A 25,349-nucleotide genomic window follows, 5' to 3' on the forward strand; every position below is an offset into this window, starting at 1 on the left:
TAGTGCATAGTTATAGCATTCATTCAAGATCTTAGAAGCACTGATGTATTTCAGTCCTACCAAAAAAATAGTAATTCAGAATTCACCTATTTTTTAGGCTTTTGCAAAAACAAAAAACAAAAAAACAATAACAACAAAAAACTTGTTGATTTCCATATGCAGTGATGTTTGATGTAGTGTATAAAAAGAAATTACTGGCCACACAAATTACTTTTATACATGAGGTGGAGATTTAAAAAAAATTTTTTTTAATGTTCTCTTCCTCCCTTCTAACTTAGTTTAAAATTGCTGCTCCATATCTTAAAATAGCAAGTAACTGGCAATTCTTTTTGAATATGGAAATATCAGTCAGTTAGTGGTGGCTTAGCAAAAATAACTGTGCAGTCAGGTTTGACAATGCCATTACTTTACTGTGTCACCTTCTGCAGTAACTCAGCCTCTCTGTGCTGATAAAATAGTAACCAGCACCTATGATTGTTAGGAAGGTCAAAGGTACTAGAAAGTGCTTTGATACGTATTGGGTGGATGTTTTTATTATTAATGGTAAGTATATTAACAGCTACATCAAAGTAGGGGGAAGGTCTTTTTAACTCACTTTGTAGAACAGTAGTATAAAATTTTAATAATGATGCCAGTGGTTGATGATTAATTTGTCCGCAAAATAAATTTTGTTACCTTAATTTTTTTTGTAACTTTAACTTTGTTACTTAATTTGCTAAATTTTGATACCTTAAGTGGTGAGTATACAGTGTAACTTGTGTATGTAAAAATAATATATGCTGTCATGAGATAAGATTCCTTAAGAGAAATACTGATTTATCATGGAAGTTAATCAAGTTGCTTGGTTACACACGTGTACAATGAGATCTAGCAAATTACAAATGAATTTACCCACTGACTCAGCAATGCCAATTCTAGGACTCTATCCCACAGATATAGTAGCAAAAATATGAAAAGGTAAATATATGCCCAAGACTTCATTATGGGACTGCTTATAACAGCAAAAGAAAGGAAACATTCTTATATGTCCACATAAGGTTTAATAAACCATGGTACTTGCACACAGTGTAATACTTTGCAGCTATAACAAGGAATGAGGAATATCCATATTTACTACTATGGAATAATTTTCAGTATAGAGTGTTAAATGAAAAAAAGACGTAGAGATAAGCATTCTTTGTATGTTTTCATTTAAGAAAAGAGGAACTATAAAGATGTGTGTACATATATACATACTTGCTTATGTTAAAAAAAGGAAAGATAAGCCATAATTTTTTTTTTAAGGAAGGTTACATAAGAAGACAAGGAGAAAATAATATGATGAGGACAGGAATAGAAACTAGGCTTATTTAAATATACTTTTTGTATTTGACTCTGGAAACATCTTCACTTAATTATAAAATAAAATTAACTTAATTATAAAATAAAATTTATAAAATAAAATTGACTTTAATTAGTCTCAAAACTGAAAGAAAATAAAGCAAATAAAGCAAATAGTATATTTTATAACACACAGAGAGGAACCTTTTCAAGTGACTTTAAAACACAGTAATTTTTTTTAACATTTATTTTTGAGAGAGACAGTGCAAGTGGGTTAGGGACAGAGAGAGAGGGAGTCAGAATCTGAAGGAGGCTCCAGACTCTTGGCTGTCAGCACAAAAAAATTTTTGCTCTTCTCTGTATTGTTGGTGATAATGTTTGTATATCTATTCTGTTGTTTTTTAGATGTGAAATATGGCATAAATAAAATGAGTAATTACATGATATTCTAATTACATCATCTCAATTATTCTTAAAAACCAAGATTCCCAACATGAGGGAAAGGAAATACAGATGTAAGATAGAAGTAGATAAGTAGAAATTCTGTAGTCCTGAATCTGAATTAGAAGTATCATGATGCAGGGACACCTGGGTGGCCCAGTCTGTTAAGCCTCCTACTTCAGCTCAGGTCATGAAGTTTGTGAGTTTGAGCTGTGCTGACAGCTCAAAGCCTGGAACCTGCTTCAGATTCTGTGTCTACCTCTCTCTCTACCCCTCCCCCACTCATGCTTGCTCTCATCTCTCTGTCTCTCTCTGTCTCTTTGTCTCTCTCTCTCTCAAGAATAAATGAACATTAAAAAAATTTTTTTAAGTATCACAATGCATTTGTCTTATTTTTTTCACCTGCCTCTAACGAAGCCCAGAAATAACCTAGTAGCACGGAGTATACCTAGTATGTAGATTATGGTATTTTGAGACCAGCACTCCTTGGAGAAATGCCTTATTCTGATCCAGGTCAAGAGCAAGAAATGTCTTTTTTAAAAAAATAACAAAAACCCAAACCCAGTATATTCTAGCTTATAAAAGACACATAGGTCTGAAAGAACCTAAACACAGTGACAAATCTAGTAACAGTGAGCATCTCTAGCTCCCAGATTATGATCTTGAAATGCCATTTTCCACTAAAAGGAATCAAGGCTCCTTGCAGATATGGCTGACTCCAGGACTAGAGCAAGAAAAATATCAGTTCGAACCAAATGAAATTGCCAATTATTGCCCAACCTAATATAAAATGAGTCTAGAATATCTTTTCATACAGATAGCAAGGAAGATATATTTGTTTCTCCAGGGCAGCTGTAACAAAGTACCACAAACTGGGTAACTTAAGGTCACAGAAGTTTGGGGCGCCTGGCTGGCTCAGTCAGTTAAGCGTCTGACTTCACCTCAGTTCTTGATCTCATGATTTGTGGGTTCGAGCCCCGCATCGGGCTCTGTGCTGACAGCTCAGAGCCTAGAGCCTATTTCAGATTCTGTGTCTCTCTCTCTCTCTCTGACCCTCCCTTGCTTACTCTGTCTCTCTCAAAAATAAATAAAACATTAAGAAGAAAATTTTTTAAAAAACCACAGAAATTTATGCTCTCACAGTTCTGGGAGCTACAAGTCTGGAATCAAGGTGTCAGCAGGACAATGCTGCCTCTGACACTCTGAGGAGAGTCCTTCCTTGTTTCTTCCCAGCTACAGGTGGTGGCCAGCAGTGCTTCCTGTCTTTGGCTCAAGGTCACGTCACTCCGCTCTGTGCCTCCTTCTGTACATGGCATTCTCCCTGTGTTTTTACGTTATTTTCCCTCTGTGTATGTCTGTCTCTGTGTCCAAAGTCCCCCTTTTTTGTAAGGATGTCAGTCATATTGGATTAGGGCTTATTCTAATGACCACATTCTAACTTGACTTCCCCTGTAAAGACCCTGTTTCCAAATAAGGCCACTTTTGGAGGCATTGGAGTTAGGATTTCAATGTCTCCTTTTTGGAGGACACAATTGAACCCATGAGAGAAGATATCAAAGACTGTTAGTATCATGTCAAAAGAATTTAGTAGCCAACATGAAGAGGCCCCTACTGGCACCAGTAAGGCTAGAACTTGCGGCAAGTTGAAGAACATCAAATATTTAAATCCATTAATATATAATATTGCTAAAAACAAAACATGAAAATTCTAATTGGTCACTATTGGAGGTTGCTAGGGATTAACCCATTATTTTGAAGACTGGTAAATGGAGAAAAATAATCAAGCATGTATCTAACCTTTCCTACATGAACTGTACCACCGAACACCAGATAGTAGATGTAGTTAGTTGAATGGTGACTCCAAAAAGAAAATGACTGTGTCCTAATCCTCAAAACCTGTGAATATTACTTACTGGGAAAGGGGTCTTTACAGGTGTAATTATGTCAAGGGTTTTGTGATGAGATTATCCTGGATTACCCTGGTAGACCCTAAATCCTATGGTAAGTGTTCTTATAAGAGATATGTCAGGGCGTCTGGGTGGCTCAGTCAGTTGAGCATTGGACCTTGGCTCAGGTCACGATCTTTGGTTCATAAGTTCGAGCCCCACATTGGGCTCTGTGAGACAGCTTAGAGCCTGGAGCCGGCTTCAGTTTCTGTGTCTCCCTCTTTCTCTACCCCTCCCCTACTTGTGCTCTGCCTCTCTCTCACACAAAAATAAATAAATATTTTTAAAAAGAGAGATACATGGAAGTAAGTAAAAAGAAGAGGAGAAAAGGAAATGTAACCACAGTGGAAGAAATTGGAGTGATGCAGCCGCAGGTAATGTGTAGCCACCGGAAGTTGGAAGAAGTAAAGAACAGACTCTCCCCTGAGAGCCTCTGGGGGGAATGTGGCCCTGCCAATACATTTATTTCAGACTTCTGTCCTCCGCAACTGCAAGAAAATAAATTTCTGTTGGTTTTAAGCCATGTTCATGATTATTTATTAAAACAGCCTCAGGAAACTAATACAGTAGATGAGAGGAAGTTTCTTATGAAAGAAACATTCCAGCTAGGGGCGCCTAGTGGCTCAGTGGGTTAAGCATCCAACTCTTGATTTCAGCTCAGGTCATAGTCTCACAGTTGGTGAGATCGAGCCCCTCATTGAGCTCTGCTCTGTCAGCGTCAACAGGGAGCCTGCTTGGGATTCTCTCTCTCCTCTCTCTCTGCCCCTCCCCAGCTCCTTCTCTCTCTCAAAATAAACATTAAAAAAAAAAAAAAAAAGAAGACTTCCAGCTAATAACCGAATAAAGAATGATAAAAATATCACCATTTGGCAATCTCTAATCAATTTAGAGATGGAGGCATGATGCACTGACATCTGCCAACATCACAAAAAAGGAAATGACCAGAGGCATATACTTCCTGATAAAGAACGTGCCACCACCTATAAGGTAGTCTTACCTTCATGGCCACCACCCAAAAATATAAACCCGGAACCTGACTAAGCTTGTAGATCCAATTAACAATTTACAAAAAATACAGAGGGTTCAAGGATATATCAAACTACATATCAGGAATACAATCAGCAAAATCCAGGCTCTGGGAAGCTATAAGACAAATGGTCCAATTTCTTCAATAAATAAATTCAAGGAGAGAGAGAGGAACTTAGATTAAAAGACGATTAAGAAGGATGCCTGGGTGGCTCAGTCAGTTAAGTGTCTGACTTCAACTCAGGTCATTATCTCATGGTTTGTGAGTTTTAGCCCCACATCGGGCTTTCTGCTGTCAACACAGAACCTGCTTTGGATCCTCTGTCCACCCCCTCTCTGCCCCTACCCTGCTTGTGCTCTCTCTGCATCTCTCTCAAAACAAACAAATAAATAAGCAAAAACAAACAAATACATAAATAATTTTTTAAGGCACTTAAGAGACCTATCATTTAATCACAAAGTATAGAACTTATATGGATCCCAATTCAAATAAACTGTAAAAGAAATGACAAATCAGAAATTTGGAAATTTGTACACTTACTAGATATTTGACGAAATTAAAAAGCTACTGAATTAAATGAAAATGTTCATGTAAAGTATTAAAAATAAGTCCATGAAGCTTTATTTTACAATCAGCGATGGTTCTTTATCCAGATATTTTGTCTTCCAGTCAAAAGACAGTTGGTATTCCCAAGAAGGCCTGGTATTGTTACAACTGTTTAATATTAAACACTGTTTAATTACATAAGTTTTCTCTTTCTCTGGCTTTTGGACCTCAGCCACAAATGCCTTATCTTTTTTTTTTTTTTTTTTTTTTTTGAGGGGGGGGGGCGCAAATGAGTGAGGGGCAGAGATAATTCCAGGAGGGCCAGAGGGGGGAGGGAGGGAGAAAAAAGTGAGGCTCACCTGATGTGGGACTTGAACTCTTGAACCTTGAGGTCATAAACTGAGCCAAAGTCAGATGCTTAACAACTGAGCCACCCAGGCGCCCTACATATGCCCTATCTTGATTCACAAGTTGAACAGCTGTGATTTAGGACAATTAAAAATGTTGAAAACTAAGGTGCCCACTCTGATGTTTTTATGTAGGTATTCTTCTAGTGGAGAAATTATCTTTGATTTACATGCCAACTTTATCTTCTTCATATACCTTCATCCAGATAGAGCCTTCTGATATGACAGGTAATTCTACATATATAAGTTTTTTTCATTTTCTTTCCTTCTTTCCTTCTTCTTTCCTTCTTTCTTTCTTTCTTTCTTTCTTTCTTTCTTTCTTTCTTTCTTTCTTTCTTTCTTTCTTTCTTTCAAGAGACAGAGCGAGAGCGAGAGAGAGGGAGAGAGAGCACGAGCATGTGTACTAGCAGGGGAGGGGCAGAGCGCCAGAAAGAATCTTAAGCAGGCCCTACACCAGAAGCCAAAACAGGGCTCTATCCCATTACTGTGAAATCATGACCTGGGCTGAAATCAAGAGTTGGACACTTAACCAACTGAGCCACCCAGGTGCCCCTCTTTCATTTTATTATTATTATTATTATTATTACTTTTAGTAGGCTCCATGCCCAGCGTGGGGCTTGAACTCATGATCCTGAGATCAAGAGTCAGATGCTCTATCCACTGAGCCATCCAAGTGCCCCTACATAGATAACTTTATAATAAAATACATCACAGGGTTCAGTCCTGTGAGTTCAAGGCTTCAGTCGGGTGACGGCTGGTCTTCCTTTTCATGCGCTTCTGTGAGAAAAATCAAGGGGTGTAGCTCAAACACCTTGTTGAAAACAAGGCTCTGGATTAATGTTATTGGATGTTTTTTTAAAGTAATGAGATAGCCAGTGGGCAAAAAATAATAGATGCTTAAGCAGGAAAAATGGAGATGAAAAAAAAAAAAAAGATGAGGAATTTGCCATTTTGTGTTCCTGCCAAGCTAAGAAGCAATAATAATAATAATAATGGATTTACTTTAAAAGCTTTAATCACATGGTATCTCCTTTAAAGCTTGTAACAGTCCAATGAGATAAGTAATATTATCCCTCTATTATGAATAGGAAACTGAGACTTACCTTCAGCAGTGACTTGCCCAAGGTCATATTGCTGTTTACTTGTGAATTTTTAGAGGTACAAGTTCAGGACTCTTTCTACCTGTTTTAGAAACAAGATACTACCAATCCAGGAGAATGCAAAGGCTTTGAATCAAATCATGTCACTCCTTAAGTTTGTCAAGTTGTCAAGTATATGTTAATTATGTAATGTGGTAAACTTCATTTGGGAAACAAGAAGCTCTATGCAACACTGAGACCTGGAACCAAGATTTTGTCCTAATTAAATATAATTGCCTTCCCAAAAGTATCATCAAGAAGCATTTATTAAATAATTTAAATAACTGATTTCTTTGTTTTTACAGCAGTTGAAAATCATCCATTTCCCATTTTAAATAGCATCTCTCAATTACTCAATTCAATTGAATTACTCAGCTCAATTCTTGAATTTGTCAAGAACAGTCCTTTTCTAGCAAGATTGTCTATAATAAAAACATTTATGTCTAGCTTTATCCTTACATCTTATTTATTTTTTTAAAAAAATGTTTTAATGTTTTATTTATCTCTGAGAGAGAGAGAGAAAGAGACAGCATGAGCAGGGAGTGGCAGAGAAAGAGTGCGATACAGAATCTGAAACAGGCTCCAGGCTCTGAGCTAGCTGTCAGCACATAGCCTGATGCAGGGCTCGAACCCATGAGCCGTGAGATCATGACCTGAGCCGAAGTTGGACGCTTACCGACTGAGCCACCCAGGCGCCCCTATCCTTACATTTTAAATGCTTTCATAAAACAAGAAAATAAAGGATGACCATTTTTAGAGGTATAACATTAGGAAGGGGAATTCTTTCTATTTTACCTAATAAGCCAGTGGTATAACTCTGAATAAGTGGCTAAAAAAATAAATTAGGCGTGTGCTAATGTCATGGCACAATAAATTAGAAGAGGTAGTGGATATCAACAGGTATAGTGGTATAACAAGTATCCAAGCATGTGAACTTGGGTGTCAGGTAGACCAAGATTCTTGTTCTTGCGCTGACCATGGGCAAGCTACCTCATCTGTGAAGTGGCAGTTCAGTAATATTACCAACTTTGAGAATTATATGAGGATTAAGATATGATCCATGTGAAGCCCTTTAGCACAATAATTGCCACAAAGTAGGTCCTTAGTAAATGTTGAAGACTGTAGCAACAATAATAATATTGATGGTACAGAAAATTAATTAGGTTCCATTTTGTCTTTGTCTAGATCATGTTGAACAGTGGAGTGGAGCAATTAGAAATTAGAACATACTTCTGAACTGAGTTCACCAAGGAAGCGAAGCTATATATATCTTCTGCACATGTAAGTTTGTTTTTTTTCCATCTGTAAAATTAGAATCAAAGAAGGAAGCAATTCCAAGTTTGAGATGAAACATATACTTCATTCTAAAGTAGTAAATTTTTCACCAGTTTCACTTAGGTTAAATCATTTGAATAACTGATTTCTGTTTCTACATCAGTTGAAATCATCTACTTCCTGAAATGACTCAGACTATTTAAAACTAGAAGCCTTACATAAATCTCTAGTCAAGAGATACAGTTGCTCATTTGTCAACTGTAGAATGCAATACTATTCCTCAATAAATGTTAAATCGAAATGATAGATTTTTCAGCCTTCAGATATACTATAGTGTGTGATAAAAGACAATCAATACTGCTACTTGGCTGCAGGATGACAAAATACACCTGAGTCCAGATGGAACATAGAACCAGGAAACCACAGTCCCTTAGAGTGATGTTTCATTTCTTCTTTATAGATTTTATAGCCTCCTTAGTAATACATAACTATGGTCTTCTTTTCTTTATTTTTTTTTTAATGTTTTATTTATTTCTCAGAGAGAGAGGAAGAGAGGCAGCGTGAACAGGGAAGGGTCAGAAAGAGAGGGAGATACAGAATCTGAGGCAGGATCCAGGCTCTGAGCTAGCTGTCAGCACACAGCCTGATGCAGGGCTTGAACCCACGACTATGAGATCATGACCTGAGCTGAAGGCTGACACTTAACTGAGCCACCCAGGTGCCCCATTTTAGTGTTTAGTTTTTGAGAGAAAGACAGAGCATGAGTGGGGGAAGGGCAGAGAGAGAGGGAGACACAGAATCTGAAGCAGGTTCCAGGCTTTGAGCTGTCAGCACAGAGCCTGATGCGTGGCTCCAGCTCATGAATCGCAAGATCATGACCTGAGTTGAAGTTGGATGCTTAACTGAAAGAGCCTCCCAGGCACCCCATGGTCTCATTTTCAAAGGTAGAACTCATTACATAATTGCTTCTTAATTTTTCTCTAATTTTAGTGAGCAACACAATTTCAAATCCCCTCTTTCTGTCTCCCCCTTTCCCTTCTTTTACTTTCCTCCCTCTCTCCCTCTCTCTTGCCTTCTCATTGCCACCATTTGCCTTGGCTTTTCTTTTTCATTATTAATTATTGTTGTTGAAGAGAATGAGAGAGAAATTGAGCACACATGTGCATGCATGAGCAGGGGAGGTGCAGAGAGAGAGAGAGAGAGAGAGAGAGAGAATCCTAAGCATGCGCCCAATATGGGGCTTGATCTTACAACCATGAAGTCATGACCTGAGCCAAAATCAAGAGTCAGACACCTAACCTACTGAGCCACCAAGGCACCCCTTTTCTTCCTTTTTAATACAATGGTTACAGAATACCAAACATAGCCTCTTTTCAGTGACCTTAATGTATTTTCATCCTTCCATCATTGGCTTAAAAATCAAATCAGAATTTGACTTTTTAAAAATGGATAATGATTATCAAATACAGACCATTTTCAAAATCTCAGTATGTTCTTAGTCTCCATATTTAGCCCTCTTAATTTTATCCTTAACCAATCATGACATTCAAAAAATATTGAGGAGGAAAAAAACACAACAAAACAAGAAAAATTAGATTACCAAAAGCCATCAAATAAAAATATAAAAGATGAAACCCATGTATTCTGTCTTTCTGATCATACCTCTCAATCACACGTGTTTTTCCTATTTCCACAAAGCATCTCTGGGTATACATATGTAGATAAATATGACTACACTTTGTTTTTTACAAAAAAGGAATCATGCCTTTAATTTTATATACAATTTGCTTTTTCATATACCCAGTATATCACAGACCTCCTTCTAGACCAGTAAATCTCATGCCATCTCAGGTGACTTTATTTATTTTTCTTTCATAGTTTATTGTCAAGTTGGTTTCCATATAACACCCAGTGCTCATCCCAACAAGGGCCCTCCTCCATGCCCATCATCCCCTTCCCCTCTCCCACCCCCATCAGCCCTCAGTTTGTTCTCAGTATTCAAGAGTCTCTCATGGTTTGCCTCCCTCACTTTCCCCAACTATTTTTTCCCCTTCCCCTCCCATGTGGTCCTCTGTTAATTTTCTCCTGTTCTACATATGAGTGAAAACATATGGTATGTCATTCTCTGCCTGACTTATTTCACTTAGCATAACACCCTCGAGGTCTATCCACTTTGCTGCAAATGGCCAGATTTCATTCTTTCTCATTGCCATGTAGTATTCCATTGTATAGATAAACCACATCTTCTTGATCCATTCATCAGTTAATGGACATTTAGGCTCTTTCCATGATTTGGATATTGTTGAAAGTGCTGCTATGAACATTGAAGTACCTCAGCTGACTTTAATACCACCTCTGTGGGTGCATAAAGGAATAGTTAAGCTATTTTCTTTTGTGCTCTTTTAAACATGGCTGCAACAATGTCCTTGTGAAGGTAACTATATATTACTTTTGCTATTATCTCTGGAACACAGAGTCTTAGAAATGGAGTTGACGGGTCTTAGGATTTCTACATGTTAAATACTAATTGACAGTCACAAGCTATCCACTGACAGGTATCCCCACTAGCACTCTGATTTTATAAAGGTCCCACATAGCTGTCCTGTAAACTTGAGACCAACCTCCTTACTCATTCCTCCTGAAAAAGGAATTTTTAAAAATTTGTTTCTAGATCTTTCTTTACATTACATACTCACAATGTCTTTTTTCACTTACCTTTTTCCTTTCTAGACAAATCCAGCTCCTGAAAGCTTTAATTCCTTCCATTATTTCCCCCATCATTGTTTCTCTATATTTATTTTTATAAATTACTTGGAAAATGATCATATATTGATACAATTACTTGTATAGTTTGCTTCAACATACATTCTAAAGAGAAAGTAAGACAAATGTTTTCAAAATGTTCTTTGTCCTTGGCTTATTTTTCTTTCATCCAAAAAGAAAGACTAAAGCTGTCTCTAATTCCCAAGATTTCCAAATATTCCCCTTTCTAAATTTTGTACACACTCCCATTTAAAAGAATGTATTATGATTCAATTTTTGCATGTCTGATTCCCATAGACTTTTCTTCCAATCACTCAACAAATGTTTATTGAGCATCAGGCCTTATTCTAGGCTCTGAGGGCACAGTATAAGACAAAACAAACCAGATTCCCTTCCCTTATGAAGCTCATGAGACTGGTGAAACAGACAACAGACAAACAAGGTAATTGAGTAAAATGTTACATGTTAGGCATTGGTAGAAATCCAGGCGAGCAGAGCGGAGGTAAGAAAGATTCAGCATAGGGGAACCTAGGTGGCTGAGCTGATAAAGCCTCTGACTCTTGACTTCATGTCAGGTCATAGTCTCAAGGTGCGTCAGATGGAGCCCTGTGTTGGGCTCTGTGCTGACAGTGTGGAGCCTGCTTGGGATTCTCTCTCTCTGCCCCTCCCCCACTGGGTGCACGTGCTCTCTCTCTCCCTCTCAAAATAGGTAAAGTTAAAAAAAAAAGAAAAGAAAGATTCATCATATTTTTTAATCAGCTCTTTTCAATTGATTTTTTTAATGTTTATTTTTGAGAAAGAGTGAGAGAGCACACACAGGAGAGTGGAGGAGGGGCAGAGAGAGAGAGGGAGACAGAATCCCAAGTGGGCTCCATGCTGAGCTTGATGTGGGGCTTGAACTCATGAACCGTGAGATCAGGAGCTGAGCCAAAATCAAGAGTCAGATCTTTAACCCACTGAGCTGCCCAGGCACTCCCATTATATGTTTTGAAATGGGATGCCGTAAGACTTGTTTTGGATAGAACATAAGGTCTTAAAAAATGAGCAGAGAGGCCTCACAAGTTTCTGTTAGGTAACTGGGAAGACGTAGACGTTGGTGCCCTTTATGTAGGTTGGGGAAAATTGAGGGAAAGACATGTTTAGATGAGAAAAGTTCTGTTATGGTTAAGTTAGATGTCTGTTGAGCAGTCAAGTGGAGAATCAAATAACCTGGTGAATACCAGTTTAGAGCTCAGCAATTTGACCTAGAAATAAATGTCTGGGAATCATCTCGCATATATAGGTACTTACAGCCATGGGAATGTATGAGGTCCTGCGAGGAGCGAGGAGCGTAAGGGAAGAGAGTAGAGGCATTCTGATGCATAGCGAATGGACCAAAGTGAAAGCCAAAAAACAAGACTGGGAAGGAGTTGGCAATGATGGTAGCATATAAACCAGAAAAACAGTAGTGAGTGTGGGGGTGGGGGTGAACACTAAGGGAAGAGAATCTTGCAAGAAGAGAATAGTTAAAGCTGTCAAATGCTGATGAGAAGCATATAAGATAGAAAAGATCTTAGATTTGTCAACTTGCAGGACATCAACAAAAGCCAGTAAAGTGTAGTAATGGAGATGGAAGATAAACTGAAGTCAACTGAGAAGAAGTGAGAAAATGGTGAGAGCAAATCTAGCTTCTTTATATCTCTATGATCAGAAATAGCAATCAGCAGTCAGAACACAGATTCCCCATGTTTGGAGGGCAGGGTCTTTTGTGTCTACTCTGGCTCCTGCAAGTGCATGCAAGCTGCTGCTGGAGGAGGTACGGGGCTGCCTGCCACAGGGCTGGGAGGTGGGGGATGGGTAGCTGCTACTGTGCTAAGAGCTGACTTGACTGAACCTAGCTGCAATTTACGGTCCAAGCCTTTGCCTGAAAGTTGGAAGCCTTCAATAGACTCCAGAGTTCCAACATGGTCATATCCCACAGATTCTGCCAAGGCAATTGAGGTCTAGGTGGGGAGACAGGTTCCTGGTGCTTTGACTCCTCCAACTTCCCAGAATCCTTTCTGCAAATCATTTTCTGAAGGTGGAATTTATTAGAAACTATTTCCAAGCTGCCAGGAATAGTCAACAGGAAAAAAAAAAACACCGTAATTATATAAGAGAAATTGCATATGATTGCAGTCATCACTCTTTGAGAAGGGCCAGTAAGGATAGGCTTCAGAGCAAAAAGGGAGCTCTTCATCTTTGTTGGGAACAGAGAGCTTCTACAAACTGTGCAACAGAATGAGAACAAAAAAAGTTAGAATTGATGGTGGAAATGTGTAGGTGGGTTGATAGATTTGGTAGTCAGAAGAAAAGGAACTTCCCATGATGGTTTAAAACTTTTCAGTAAAATACAAGGGTTAAGTTATCAGCTGAGAGTGCAGTTGTAAAGTTGGGAAGGACTTGTTGAGGTTTGAGAAGAGAGGAGAAAATATGAAATAGCCATCTTTTTTTTTTTTTTTGTAGGCAGAACATCAAACGTATTTAAAAAGTGTATAAGGTTGTTATGGAAAATCAATTGTTTTTTGGAGATTTAGGATAAGAATCATTATGGCTGTGGTGCTTTTCTCTGGTCTCAGTCATCTACTTGTGGGAAGACAGAATAGGTAAGTAATAGTGTTGCAGGATTTTTTTTTTACCTCAACACCTGAATTGATTCTCTCACCGCTTTGAAGAAGGAAGAGGTGAACACAAAATAAAATGAGCAGTAGGCAAAAATTTTTTTTTTATTTTAAAATATTTTCTTTTATTTTTTTTTTACAAATAGTTTATTGTCAAATTGGTTTCCATATAACACCCAGTGCTCATCCCCACAAGTGCCCTCCTCCATGCCCATCCCCCCCTCCCCCCCACATCCATCAGTCCTCAGTTTTTGTCAGCATTCAAGAGTCTCTCATGGTTTGCCTCTCTCCCTTTCCCCCACCATTTCCCCCCTTCTTCTCCCCCTTGTTCCTCCTAATCCTCCTATACGTGCAAACATATGATATTTGTCCTTCTCTGTCCTGACTTATTTCACTCAGCATAACACCCTCAAGGTCCATCCATGTTGCTACACATGGCCAGATTTCATTCTTTCTCATTGCCATGTAGTATTCCATGGTATAGATAAAACACATCTTCTTGATCCATTCGTCCGTGGATGGACACTTAGGCTCTTTCCGTGTTTTAGCTATTGTGGAGAGTGCTGCTATGAACATTGGGGTACATGTGCCCCTATGCCTCAGCATTTCTGTATCCCTTGGGTAAATTCCTGGCAGTGCTATTGCTGGGTCCTAGGGGAGTTCTATTGTTAGTTTCCTGAGGAACCTCCACACTGTTTTCCAGAGGGGCTGCACCAGTTTGCATTCCCACCAACAGTGTAGGAGGGTGCCCGTTTCTCCACATCCTCGCCAGCATCTAGAGTTCTCTGATTTGCTCATTTTAGCCACTCTGACTGGCGTGAGGTGGTATCTCAGGGTGGTTTTGATTTGTCTTTCCCTGATGAGGAGGGATGCTGAGCATCGTTTCATGTGTCTGTTGGCCATCTGGATGTCCTCTTTGGAGAAGTGTCTGTTCATATCTTCTGCCCATTTCTTCAGTGGGTTGTTTGTTTTTTGGGTGTGGATTTTGGTGAGTTCCTTATAGATTTTGGATATTAACCCTTTGTCTGATATGTCATTTGCAACTATCTTTTCCCATTCCGTCGGTTGCCTATTAGTTTTGTGGGTTGTTTCCTTTGCTGTGCAGACAGTAGGCAAAAATTCTTAATAGCATAAGATTAAGATAGTAAGAATAGTATGAAAGCTCTCATTACACAGAGGGGGCATTCCAAAGTGAATGCCCATGACTATAGGCAAGGGACTCTGTTTTATAGGGTTTTGATCAGACCTCCCTTCCCTTCCCCCTGCTCCTTCTCAGGTCCTACCCTTCTTGGCTTGATAACTCTATATGCCTACTCATTCCTTTTTGATTGGCTTGTTTCCATTGTTTGAGGGGTGGTGTATGGCCATAGGTGCCTTGTGGGTCTACTTATTTTTAGTCAGGTCTTTTGTTCGTCAAATTCCTGAGGGAAACCTGAGGCAGAGTAGGTGGTGTCTGTCACATTCTCAAGAGGAACTTTATGCCTGAGGGAGTTTGTTTGATGTCAGATGTTCCCAGAAGAAATGTTTTAAAATTTGTGTTTTTCCCCACCCAGGGACCTTCAAATCTTAGCCTCTCCCTTTCTGCCTGCTGAATCCTATCTTTCCCTATCATAATAGGCTTAACTTATGTGACAAAGATCACTAACTATCCCCAGATATCCATTTTACCCTTTCCTTTCTAATAAAATTCCCTGAGTTTTAGTTGGTCTTGTTCAGCAAGAGATTGCATTTTTGAGCTTCCTTTGCAGTTAATTGTCACCCTGTGCTTACATTCGATCCAATGGATATAAGATGTGATGTGGGCAGCTCCTGGAACATCTTCCTAAAGGTGCCTTGGGCCTCAGTGACAACTGTTGACTAAAGTTCATAAGTAACAGAAAACCAATAAATCACCAAAGTAGTAACTTGTAAAGGTTTATTGAGCACACACCAAAATACAGTTTGCAAACGCGGAGCACGCAAACCAAAACACGGAATGAGACTCAGGGTATATTGTTAGATGACAATGCCCGTTCTGTAAGGGATAGCTTATACAGTGGGAAGGATGAGATTATTTATACTTCACAGTGATTGGTTATAATATTAGAACTTTCTTAAATGATAGGGAATTGGTCAGTAATGACCTCATATTAACCTCTGGGACCAGTTCAGGTTTTGCTTATGATTTCCAGATGCATAATCAAAAATAACCCAGGTCAAGTTAGTCCTGCAAAATAAGTTAAATTAAGCTTTGTTTGTATGACTTGGAGGTCATGAGATGGCGGTATCTGGGGTTATAGTGTCTGATAGCATGAACTTTATTGGATCTAAGTTTTGAAGAGGAAGGAGAATGATTGGTGACATTACAATAGGAAGCAAGGAGGATACTGCTCTCTCATCTTCAAGCCCAGGGGTACATGGTGGAGGAGAAAAAACCATGCCCGTTCGAGAGGACTGCACAGCAGTGGGAGCACTGTGCCCTTAGGGGTAACACGCTGGAATGAAGGGAGATGTGAGTGAAGGCACTGTCCAGAGAGGATATTTCAGATCCAGAGAACTGATGACAGGTCTTGCATCTTAGAGGCACAGGAAGTGTCCAGTGAGTTGGGGAGGAGTGTGAGAGTCGTATTCATGGATGAATTGGGGTGATAGGGTGAAAAGGATTTGGACTTCTAGTGGTTCCTGAGTCTCATGGAAACACATATTGGTATAGTGATCCTCAGTTGCAATTAGAGGAAGGTCAGGAATTGGTTTGTGATGGGAAGCATGGGTGATCCAGCACAGCCAGTTGTGGACTAGCACCCAAAGGCAAAGACATCTTCTGAGAGTTTGGTCTTGTGGACATTTTGCAGTGATGAGACAGCCACAGGGGCAGTAGTCTCACCGGAAGCTCTAGGGACTCTTACGTCACATTATTTAAAGTCTCTGTGCTTCAGTTTGTTAATGAAATGAATGGGATGAGGATGACAGTGGTGCTTACTTGATAGTTATGGAGATTAAATATGTAGTAGATTGAATGACTCCAATTCTTCACCCCTCCCTACGTGCACACCCTTTGCCTGTGACTTTGCAGTATACTAAACAGATGGAGGCTGTTTTCTCACCCCTTTCATCTGGGCCTGGTCACGTGAGCCCACTTGGTCAATAGAATTTGGTAGAAGTGTTGGTATGCCATTTCTGACCTTTGGCCCTAAGAAGCCTATGTGTTTTTGTGCTCCCTCCTCTCCATGAAAATGACACACCCAGGCAAGCGTGTAAATTTCAAGAGGAAGATAAGCGATACCGTGGATCTGTCCTTGCTAAGATGCCCCAGCCAAGCCCAGGCTGGACAGGGCTTCCAGGCAACACTTAATCACATAAGTGAGCCTAGCCTGGTGGGCCAGTCAATCCTCAATAGCCCACACATCTCTGGGCTACAAAAATCAAGAAGTATTGTTTTAAGCCCCTGAGGTTTGGAATGGTTTGCTACACAGAAATAGTGAAGTGATATAAAATATAAGGCAGAGTGTATGGCACTTCTTAATTACTCAATTAACGTTAGTGTTCTAGTGACTATGGCTATGTAACAAGTTGTCCCAGAACTTATTGGCCTGAAACCATTATTTGTTATATTCAGGGATGATGAGGATCAGGAATTTGGACAGAGTATAGCAGGAACGGCTTGTCTCTTCTCTGTGACATTATGTCCTCAGCTGGAAGACACAAATTCTGAGGACTGGAATCCTCTAAATTTTTATGCACTTATGTGTCTTGGTTGATTCCAGCTGTGAGTTGAGACCTTAGCTAAGACCATTGAGTGGAATACCTACACGTGGTCTCTGGATGTGGTGTGGGCTTCCTCAAAACATGGTAGCCAGGATGGAAAGGGGAGTGAACTAAGAGAGAGAGACAGAAACTGCATCTCGTCATGACCTAGCCTTGGAAGTCACATAGCATCGCATCCACTGTGCTCTATTGGTTAGACCAGTCATAAGACCACCCTCTAAGCCCCAGATTCAAGGGGGGGGGGAAATAGACTTCACAATTTGATGAGGCCTGGAAGGTTCTGCAAGAGCATGTGGGGCTGGAAGGATTGCTACTTATTACGTTTATTTTGGGAAAACATGGTTAGCCATTTTTATTATTTCTAATATTCTCATCAAATAGATATACTGATTGTATCTAAATCCACAATTTATACTTAATTTTGTCACTTTCTTTATATAATAGTGTTCCCCCTACTTGGTATGCACTCCCCCTCCTTGCCATGCCCTACTTTGCCTTTTGAGGTGGTGCCCTTTCCTTCAAGAGTTGGCTTAAAACACAACCCTTCTCCAAATCTTTTCCCTGATTGCAATAATTCATTTGAATTCCTCCCCAAATCTCTAAAATACATCATTTCAGTCCCACTTTTTTAATACTCTTTGTATATAACTTGCATTATACATTGTCTTCCTATATATAATTCTTTCTGATGGCAAGAATGACAATATTTTATTTTCTCACTCAGCAAATATTTTTTATTATGCGAAACTGGCTCCATGCCAGACACAATGATATAAGAATGGACAGACCGGGACACTGTAGAGTCCTACCCGCTCTTGTCTTCCATCCTCACCTCAACCTGGCTAGACGAGTAGGCAGGACTCAGGTGACCGGAGCAAAGGTGTGCTATTTCTAATTTAGGGAACACAGAAAGAGGAACAGGACAAAGCGGAACGTAAAAGTGGAGATGTCCAGCAGTTAGCTGTCTGGCTCTGAGATGGAAGGGAGCATTGGCTCACGTGGATGGCCCGGGAGTCACAGTCATTCTTTTGGAGGAGGGTTTGTGTTCTTCCCTGAACAAGGTGCCATGGTGGGCACTAAGGCAGGCCACAGGTGTAGTCAGAGAAAGCACAGGTGGAAGCAGATCCAGAAGAAAGCTTGAAAAAAAGACAGGAAAGCGTGAAAAGCTAGGAAGGCTCTCATTGTTCAGAGAGTGGTAGGCACCCTGGCCAAAGGTACTAAGACTCAGTGGTGGATGCCTTCTCAGAGGCAAACAGAAGAATGACAATATTTTTAAAATTTTAACTGTACTTAGCTAAGACCCGTTATCTTTATAATCTTAAGAATTCCCAAACTGTTTATTGTTTTTGGGGATGATGATAATAGCAGGGAGTGGGCAAGAATATTCTGTGGTCACATGAGAAATGCAACACTATAAGTACATGTGAATTATTTCTTGTGGCAAATACGTTGCTGCATAGCATGTGTGAATGTGGCACAGCCTCCCAAAGCCATTCTTAGGAATATTTCTGCATGTGCTTGTCTAGGGGTGCCAGGGTGGCTCAGTTGGTTGAGTGTCTGACTCTCAGTTTTGGCTTAGGTCAGGATTCCAAGGTTGTGGGATCAAGCCCCAAGTTGGGCTTCATTCTGAGTATGGAACCTGCTTCAAATTCTCTCTCTCTTCCTCTCCTCCATTCATGACCCACCCCCTAAAAATAAGTAAATAATAAAATATACATAACACTTTTTTCCTAAAGTTTCAAGATTAAGGATGTGTTCATGCTAGTGTAGGTCCTTCAACCATCCCCTCTTTGTTGGTTTTGTTTTTCTATTTGTTGCTCTTCTGTCTCCCCTTTATACATCTTTGTGTTTCTTGTTGGCTCACCTCCTTTCCTACCATTCACTAATACTGGGATTAAAATAAAATATTAACATTCAGTTACTACTTCTATATTTCCTTATGTATGGATTTATGTTTTTGTAAATTCTAGGTTCCAGATATTTTCACGTCTATTCTTTTAAATGTTTATTTATTTTGAGAGAGAGAGGGAGAGAGAAAATCCCAAACAGGCTCTGGTCTGTCAGTGCAGAGCCCAATGTAAGGCTTAATTCCACAAACGTCAAGATCATGACCTGAACCAAAACCAAGAGTCAGACACTTAACCAATTGGAGCCACCCTGGCACCCCTCTCATGTCTGTTTTTGGAAAATAGATCTTCGTCAGTCCATGATTAGAATGTTGGCTATAGAACTGAGGATGCCACATACTGCTGGGTAGTTTTTACAGTGCATAGGAGGACTCTTCTGAGAAGGTGGAGGTGAAACCCCATGCTTTGATCTACTGGCAGTATTCTCTGTTCTGATGTGGGGCTTTACTAGCCCAGAGTGGGATGACCTTTTGTAACTCAAATGAAGTCAAATTTGCTGCCCTTGGCCCTGATGATGCATATGCTATCAAAACCGTCTTCTGAACAAGGTATTTATGGAAGGTTGGACCATGTCTCATTTACCTCAGCACCCTTCGAACCTAATAGAACACAGAATGGGTGTTTCAAAATATTCTCGAATGACTACTCTATTGATTACCAATTATTCTGAAGAAGAGTACTCTGAAGATAAGTTAGCCATTGCTGTCACCTGCAACTGGGGTGACCCACTCACAGCCTTCCTGTAGGTGGCAGAATAGCATAGATCAGAGCATGCTGATTTATGTTTGCTGATTCATGTGGCTTTTGGTGCATTTTTGCTACATGCTGAGATGACCAATTCTCTTAGTCAATGATAGCTTTTGAATGAGGAGGATAAACCTACCAAACATAAAACATTAAAAGGCAGCACACAACTGTTAACAGGCCGCAGACAAGATGTACAATTTGTTAAAAAAGAGTTCAATGTGGGAAGAAATAATTGGAGACCATTTCAGTCTCTCAGATACGTTCCTTTTTCTGCCAGTGCCACCACGAGTCCAGGCTCTGGGGACTTTACAGCTGTTAGTGAAGAGAGGCGGGGAGAGAAAGGGGTGAAGGAGACAAAAGAAGATTTTAAAATGTAGCCACCGGGGTTTGCTCTCAACAGGTGTAAAATTGATTTTATCCTGTTCCCTTCTGCTGAACTAGACTGTACGGTGATAAAAGGACAGGTGTTTTGGTTCTAAGTTCCTGTGAAAAAATTATGTTACTTTTGGGACCTCTAAAGAAAAAATGTGAGTTTATTTAAGTTCTTTTTGGAGATCTAAGATAGACCTCTCTGGTTTGGAAAGATACTTCAATGGGTCCATGACGGGCTACAATGGGGTGGAACTAAAAATTGTTTTGCATAAGAAAGTGAAGTATAATGGAGACTCATTATACTTCTATTCAAGTTATTTGGTCTGCCATTCCACTCAGTGGGTCTGTGAGGCAGATAAAGGACCCTGTCAAGCCTGAAACGGTCAATGGTCAATTCATGTTGGTAAAACTCAGAAAATAACTGTGGCTCATTTTAAAGTCTTCCCCACATTGACCATGAACTAGAACACATTGTTCAGGTAGCTGGGATTTGGGGCGTTGATGACTCTGTCAGTAATTCTCAATGAAGAAACTGAAAAATTAATTGAAGGTCATAGAGCAACTTTCATTAAAGAAGACTTATGCTTTGATTTTTCAAGAGTGTTGACTTTAGAACTTAATCCCCACTTAACATGAGATTTTAAGTTTTCAGTTTTCCCTTGGCAGTCAGGGAGACAGTAGTTTGGGGACTTGATGTGTTGGCTCCATGTACTCAGACCAGAGACGAGGGAGAAAGATGTTTAATATTTCTGTGGGGTGTGAGTCGTGAACTTTAGTTGCAGGGATGTTTGGCCTTCAGTATTAAGTTCTTTCCTGTTTTGTGCTGCGCTATTAACTGCCAATCTTTGGTAAATGTCAGTTGTACCATCAGCCTTGAATTATTAGTACCTTGAAGAATGGAGAGGGGAGCTGCCATGATTAGATAAAAATGCATCAAGGGGCACCTGGGTGGCCCAGTCGGTTAAGCGTCTGACTTCGGCTCAGGTCATGATCTCACAGTTTGTGGGTTCAGGCCCCGCGTTGGGCTCTGTGCTGACAGCTAGCCTGGAGCTCAGAGCCTGGAGCCCGTTTCAGATTCTGTACCTCCCTCTCTCTCTGACCCTCCCCTGCTCATGCTGGGGAATAAATAAAAAACATAAAAAAAAAAAAAAAAAGAATGCATCTAAAATACTTAGAACACATGGTCACATCAGAGTATAAGCACTACATAAATGCTGGCTATGCTTTAGGAATACAGAAAGTTGCCCATCATAGAGGAATAAAGAGGAAACAGTAGTTAGAGATGATGGAGAAAGAGGTGGGAGGAGCTTAGAAAAGAGCTGACGAATGACACTGAGGATGTTTTAAATACACATCTTTACTTCCTCTCATTCCCAACCCCTCCTCCCCTACATCCTGGAGAACATTAAGGAGCATAGCATGCTTGGCTTCAAGCAGCTACTTGCATAGTTATTACATGTGAATATTAAAGTACAGGGGTGACCTTAGCAGACTGAAAGCTTGTGCCAGTGTGGGACCTAGACATCTCTCAAAACTCGTTCAAGAGGATTCTGGGAAGACAGGGATAGTGCGAAGGAGTATATTCTTCAGAATTCCCAACCTAAGAAAATTTTATGCTGTTATTTGGCCATTAACCCTTCTGTGCATCTGCTATCAATTACTAATATCACCTAATTTCATCCTGACCAGGCCATACAAGTCTGTGTTCTGTTCAGCACAGAGTTCTCTTCACTGGCAAGGGGCCATGGAACTGGTCTAAGTTCTTCTCTTATAGATCATTGAATTTTGCAGTAAGATGTCTGTGGTCTATTTCAACTAAACACAAAGCTGTTTCTTTCTTGCCTCGTTTACTCCAAAAAACCCTTTGCTTTCTTTGCCCTCAAGCTTTCCTCTAGTCCAAAATATCTGGCACATTGTAGACAGATTAGTCTTTCTAGAACAATGCTTTATTAGTAAGATTCTAAAATGACCTTGTAGCATTTCCTAGACTGAGTCAACCGTAGACTAGATGCAAGCCCTGCTTCAGCTTGGCTTCACCACCAATCTTGGGATGTGCAGGAGCCCTTTGCTCAGGTCAGGCTCACCTCCGGCCAATCCAACATGCTGCTTGTACAACCGACTCTTCCCAGTTCTAAACTCGCTTCCTCTTGCAACTGAGCCAAATTTTACCCCCACCTCAAGGTCTCACTTAAAAGTGATCTTTCCTCTGAAAACTTTCCAAGTGTTCTAGTCCATACTGATTTTCCCCCATCTGAGTTTATGTTGACATTAGTCATTTGGATTCATCAATCGATTGGATATTTGTTGAGCACTGACAATATGTCAGGAACATATTGCAGAAATGATACTTTGTTATGTATTCTTTTCTATTTCTCACTTATATGCATATGCACTTATCACTAAGAAAACCTTATGGGTTATATCATTTTGTTTTCTCACACAATTGGGCACAAAACTGGAATGCAATAAATATATCTTGAATTGACTAAATTATATATATATGGTAAACTTAACTAGGATAAACAGTGGTTAACATGTCACTTGTTAACTTGTCATCTTATGATCACATCACATTAATTGTGTGATGGGCCTTCTTTATAATAAACACTTTTCATTATGCCTTACCTCATTAAATCTTCCATGGTGACAGATTTGGTTTAAAATTTATATTAATAGGATTTTAAGAAACAAAACAGATGAATGTATGGGAAGGAGGGAGAGAGAGAGAGCACACAAGACTAGAGAATGAACTGAGAGTTGATGGAAGGAGGTGGGTGGGGGATGGGCTAGATAGGTGATGGCTGTTACGGAGGCACTTGTTATGATGAACACTGGGTATTATATGTAAGTCATGAGTCACTAAATTCTACTCCTGAAAACAATTAAAAAATTTATTAATAGCTCATTTTCATAGCTCAAAAAAGGGGTATTACAAATCAGAATCAGAACAATTAAAAACAAAACTTCACCTCTATAAAGTTAGCCAGTGTGTAGACTTTATTACATAGGCACATATTTTTTCTTTAAGTAAACTGGTTTTACATAAAATTAATCACAATAGTACAAGAAGTTATACCAAATGAGGATGGATGATGAAGGAACATACAAGCCTTGGATCAGCTGAATCAATCAATCCAATCCCTGATTGGATCTAGGGTCCATCTTCCCAAAAGACTGAAATTCACTTATAGGCATTACAAAAATGGAGGTTGAGGAGTGCTCTTTTATCACACTCCCTAGCTAAAACACTGATTCTGTTTCATTTCTTGAATATGGTAGTGTTTTCTCCAGACTCTGTTGGCAGACGGACACAAAGGTTTAAATGAATGCTGGCTTAGGGTCAGAGGAGTTCATCATCTTCTCTTCTTTCACCCCCATACTTCAAAACCCTTAAACCCTTTGGTCCAACAGGTGGCTGTCCGGTTCTGACTGCACATCTGCTTTCCCAGAACTGCTCACATTGAATACTACATGGGGCTGCTGATCCTGAAGCACATGGAGGCAAGACGATGGTGGCTAGACAGTGTCCATGACTGGCATTGAGGGTTTGATGTGAGGCACAGCATGGAGCTAAACAGGAAGAGGATGCTAGAATTTCTTGCTGTGTCCAGTTAGAATCGAGCCATTACACTGGGCCCAATTCTAATTCCAAGAAACTAAAATCATACTAACACATAAAAAAAGATGGTATTTTGTAGTTTGTGCATGTTTAAAAAATTTCAAACTACATTTTCATGTTATTAAGAGACAGTGAGGATACAGGAGAGGACTGACGCTTTCTCTCATCTCATTTTGCCTTAACTGTTTTACAAATAGTCCCAGCATGTTTACAGAGCCCTTTTTTCCCTCTCTCTTAATTTCTGCAGTCTTTTGTGTAAAAGAACAGATCTATCAATCACAGATCATTGTAATGTGGCCCTGCAGTACCTTGGAGGGTTAGAACTACTTCTGCTTCAGGTGATACTCAAATCCTAACATCCATTTCGGAGCCATGTGTGGTCTGTTCCTTGCCACACTCACACCACTGTCATGCTGGGCGATGCCAGCGGAACTTCCAGGGCCGTGTTTAACTGATGTTCACCATCCTTTTGATCCTCCAACCACACAATCACATAACAGAGGGCTGCAGGGGTTTCTGTGCTTGTTGTCCGGGCAGATGGTAAAGGATAGGGACAGGAAAAGGAAAGAGATGGGCCGGCTGATTTTCCCAGTCTTCAAATTTTAAATTTATTGTTTCTTAGAACTATATGAAGAGTCCTATTGATGTGAAGTATCACTGACAGTGGCACCAAAGGATATATAATAGTTCATAAAACTGGAGTGGGCAGGGACCTAAGGGGACAATTAGTCCAGCTCCCTCACTTTTTTGGTGAGGTTACCGAGGCCCAACTGGGAAAAGAGCAGGTTATTTCACAGGGTGATTGTCTCCATGACTATGTCCTTCAAAGATTCACAGAAACCCCCATTTTCCCTTGATAAAGGGCACTCCCTCTAATGGCTTCACATCAACAATTCTCCGTGTCCTTGGCTTTGACGTTACCTCCCTTTAGGGAAGCTGGCTGATAGCACAGCACTTTGACCGGAACAGACACTTGATGAACATTTGTTGAACTGAAATGATTCTACTGTTTATCCTTGCTGCAGAATCTTTTATTTGTCCTAGAGCACCTTACTTTTAAGGGATAACCTCGAGTTCAAGTATTTTGAGGTTTGGTGGCTAGTGCTATATTTGTCATCTCTCTCCATTTTCCCTTTTCATGTTGAATTTCTAACTTTTAAGTCTGTTCTTTTGTAGCTTTTCATTACACACTACTATTGCCTCTCTGCAGGCAGGGTAGTTTCTATCCATATAGGCCTGTAATTGCAAGCTCAGTGATACATTCCCTGCCCACCATTCTTAAACAAAACATGAGACTCTCAATCAGATTTGCGAAGGCACACTAGAAGAAATGTAAAACTCCATATTTTTTCCTTGAGTTAATACATGGGAAAATATTACTGATAACATTTGCTTTCTACTTCTTGTTCACTTTTTAATTCCTTAAATACATAAATACAAGTCAAATTTCATGTACA

The 25,349-nt window shown here is 39.8% G+C and overlaps 1 long non-coding RNA gene across 2 annotated transcripts in view; it reads left to right on the forward strand.

Annotated features, from left to right (window-relative positions):
• LOC120248625 overlaps nt 1-25,349 on the forward strand; it is a 37,048-nt gene that overhangs the window by 4,665 nt on the left and 7,034 nt on the right. The window contains exons 1-2 of one of the 2 annotated variants that reach the window (XR_005532625.1): nt 5,842-5,915; nt 8,012-8,107. This is a non-coding gene — a long non-coding RNA (uncharacterized LOC120248625). Of the gene's footprint in view, nt 1-5,841; nt 5,916-8,011; nt 8,108-25,349 lie in introns of those variants that run through there. The other variant, XR_005532624.1, reaches the window with a different exon arrangement.

Source organism: Hyaena hyaena, unplaced genomic scaffold, assembly GCF_003009895.1.
Source record: "Hyaena hyaena isolate Hyena2069 unplaced genomic scaffold, ASM300989v1 scaffold_597, whole genome shotgun sequence".
Lineage (NCBI taxonomy): Eukaryota > Metazoa > Chordata > Mammalia > Carnivora > Hyaenidae > Hyaena > Hyaena hyaena.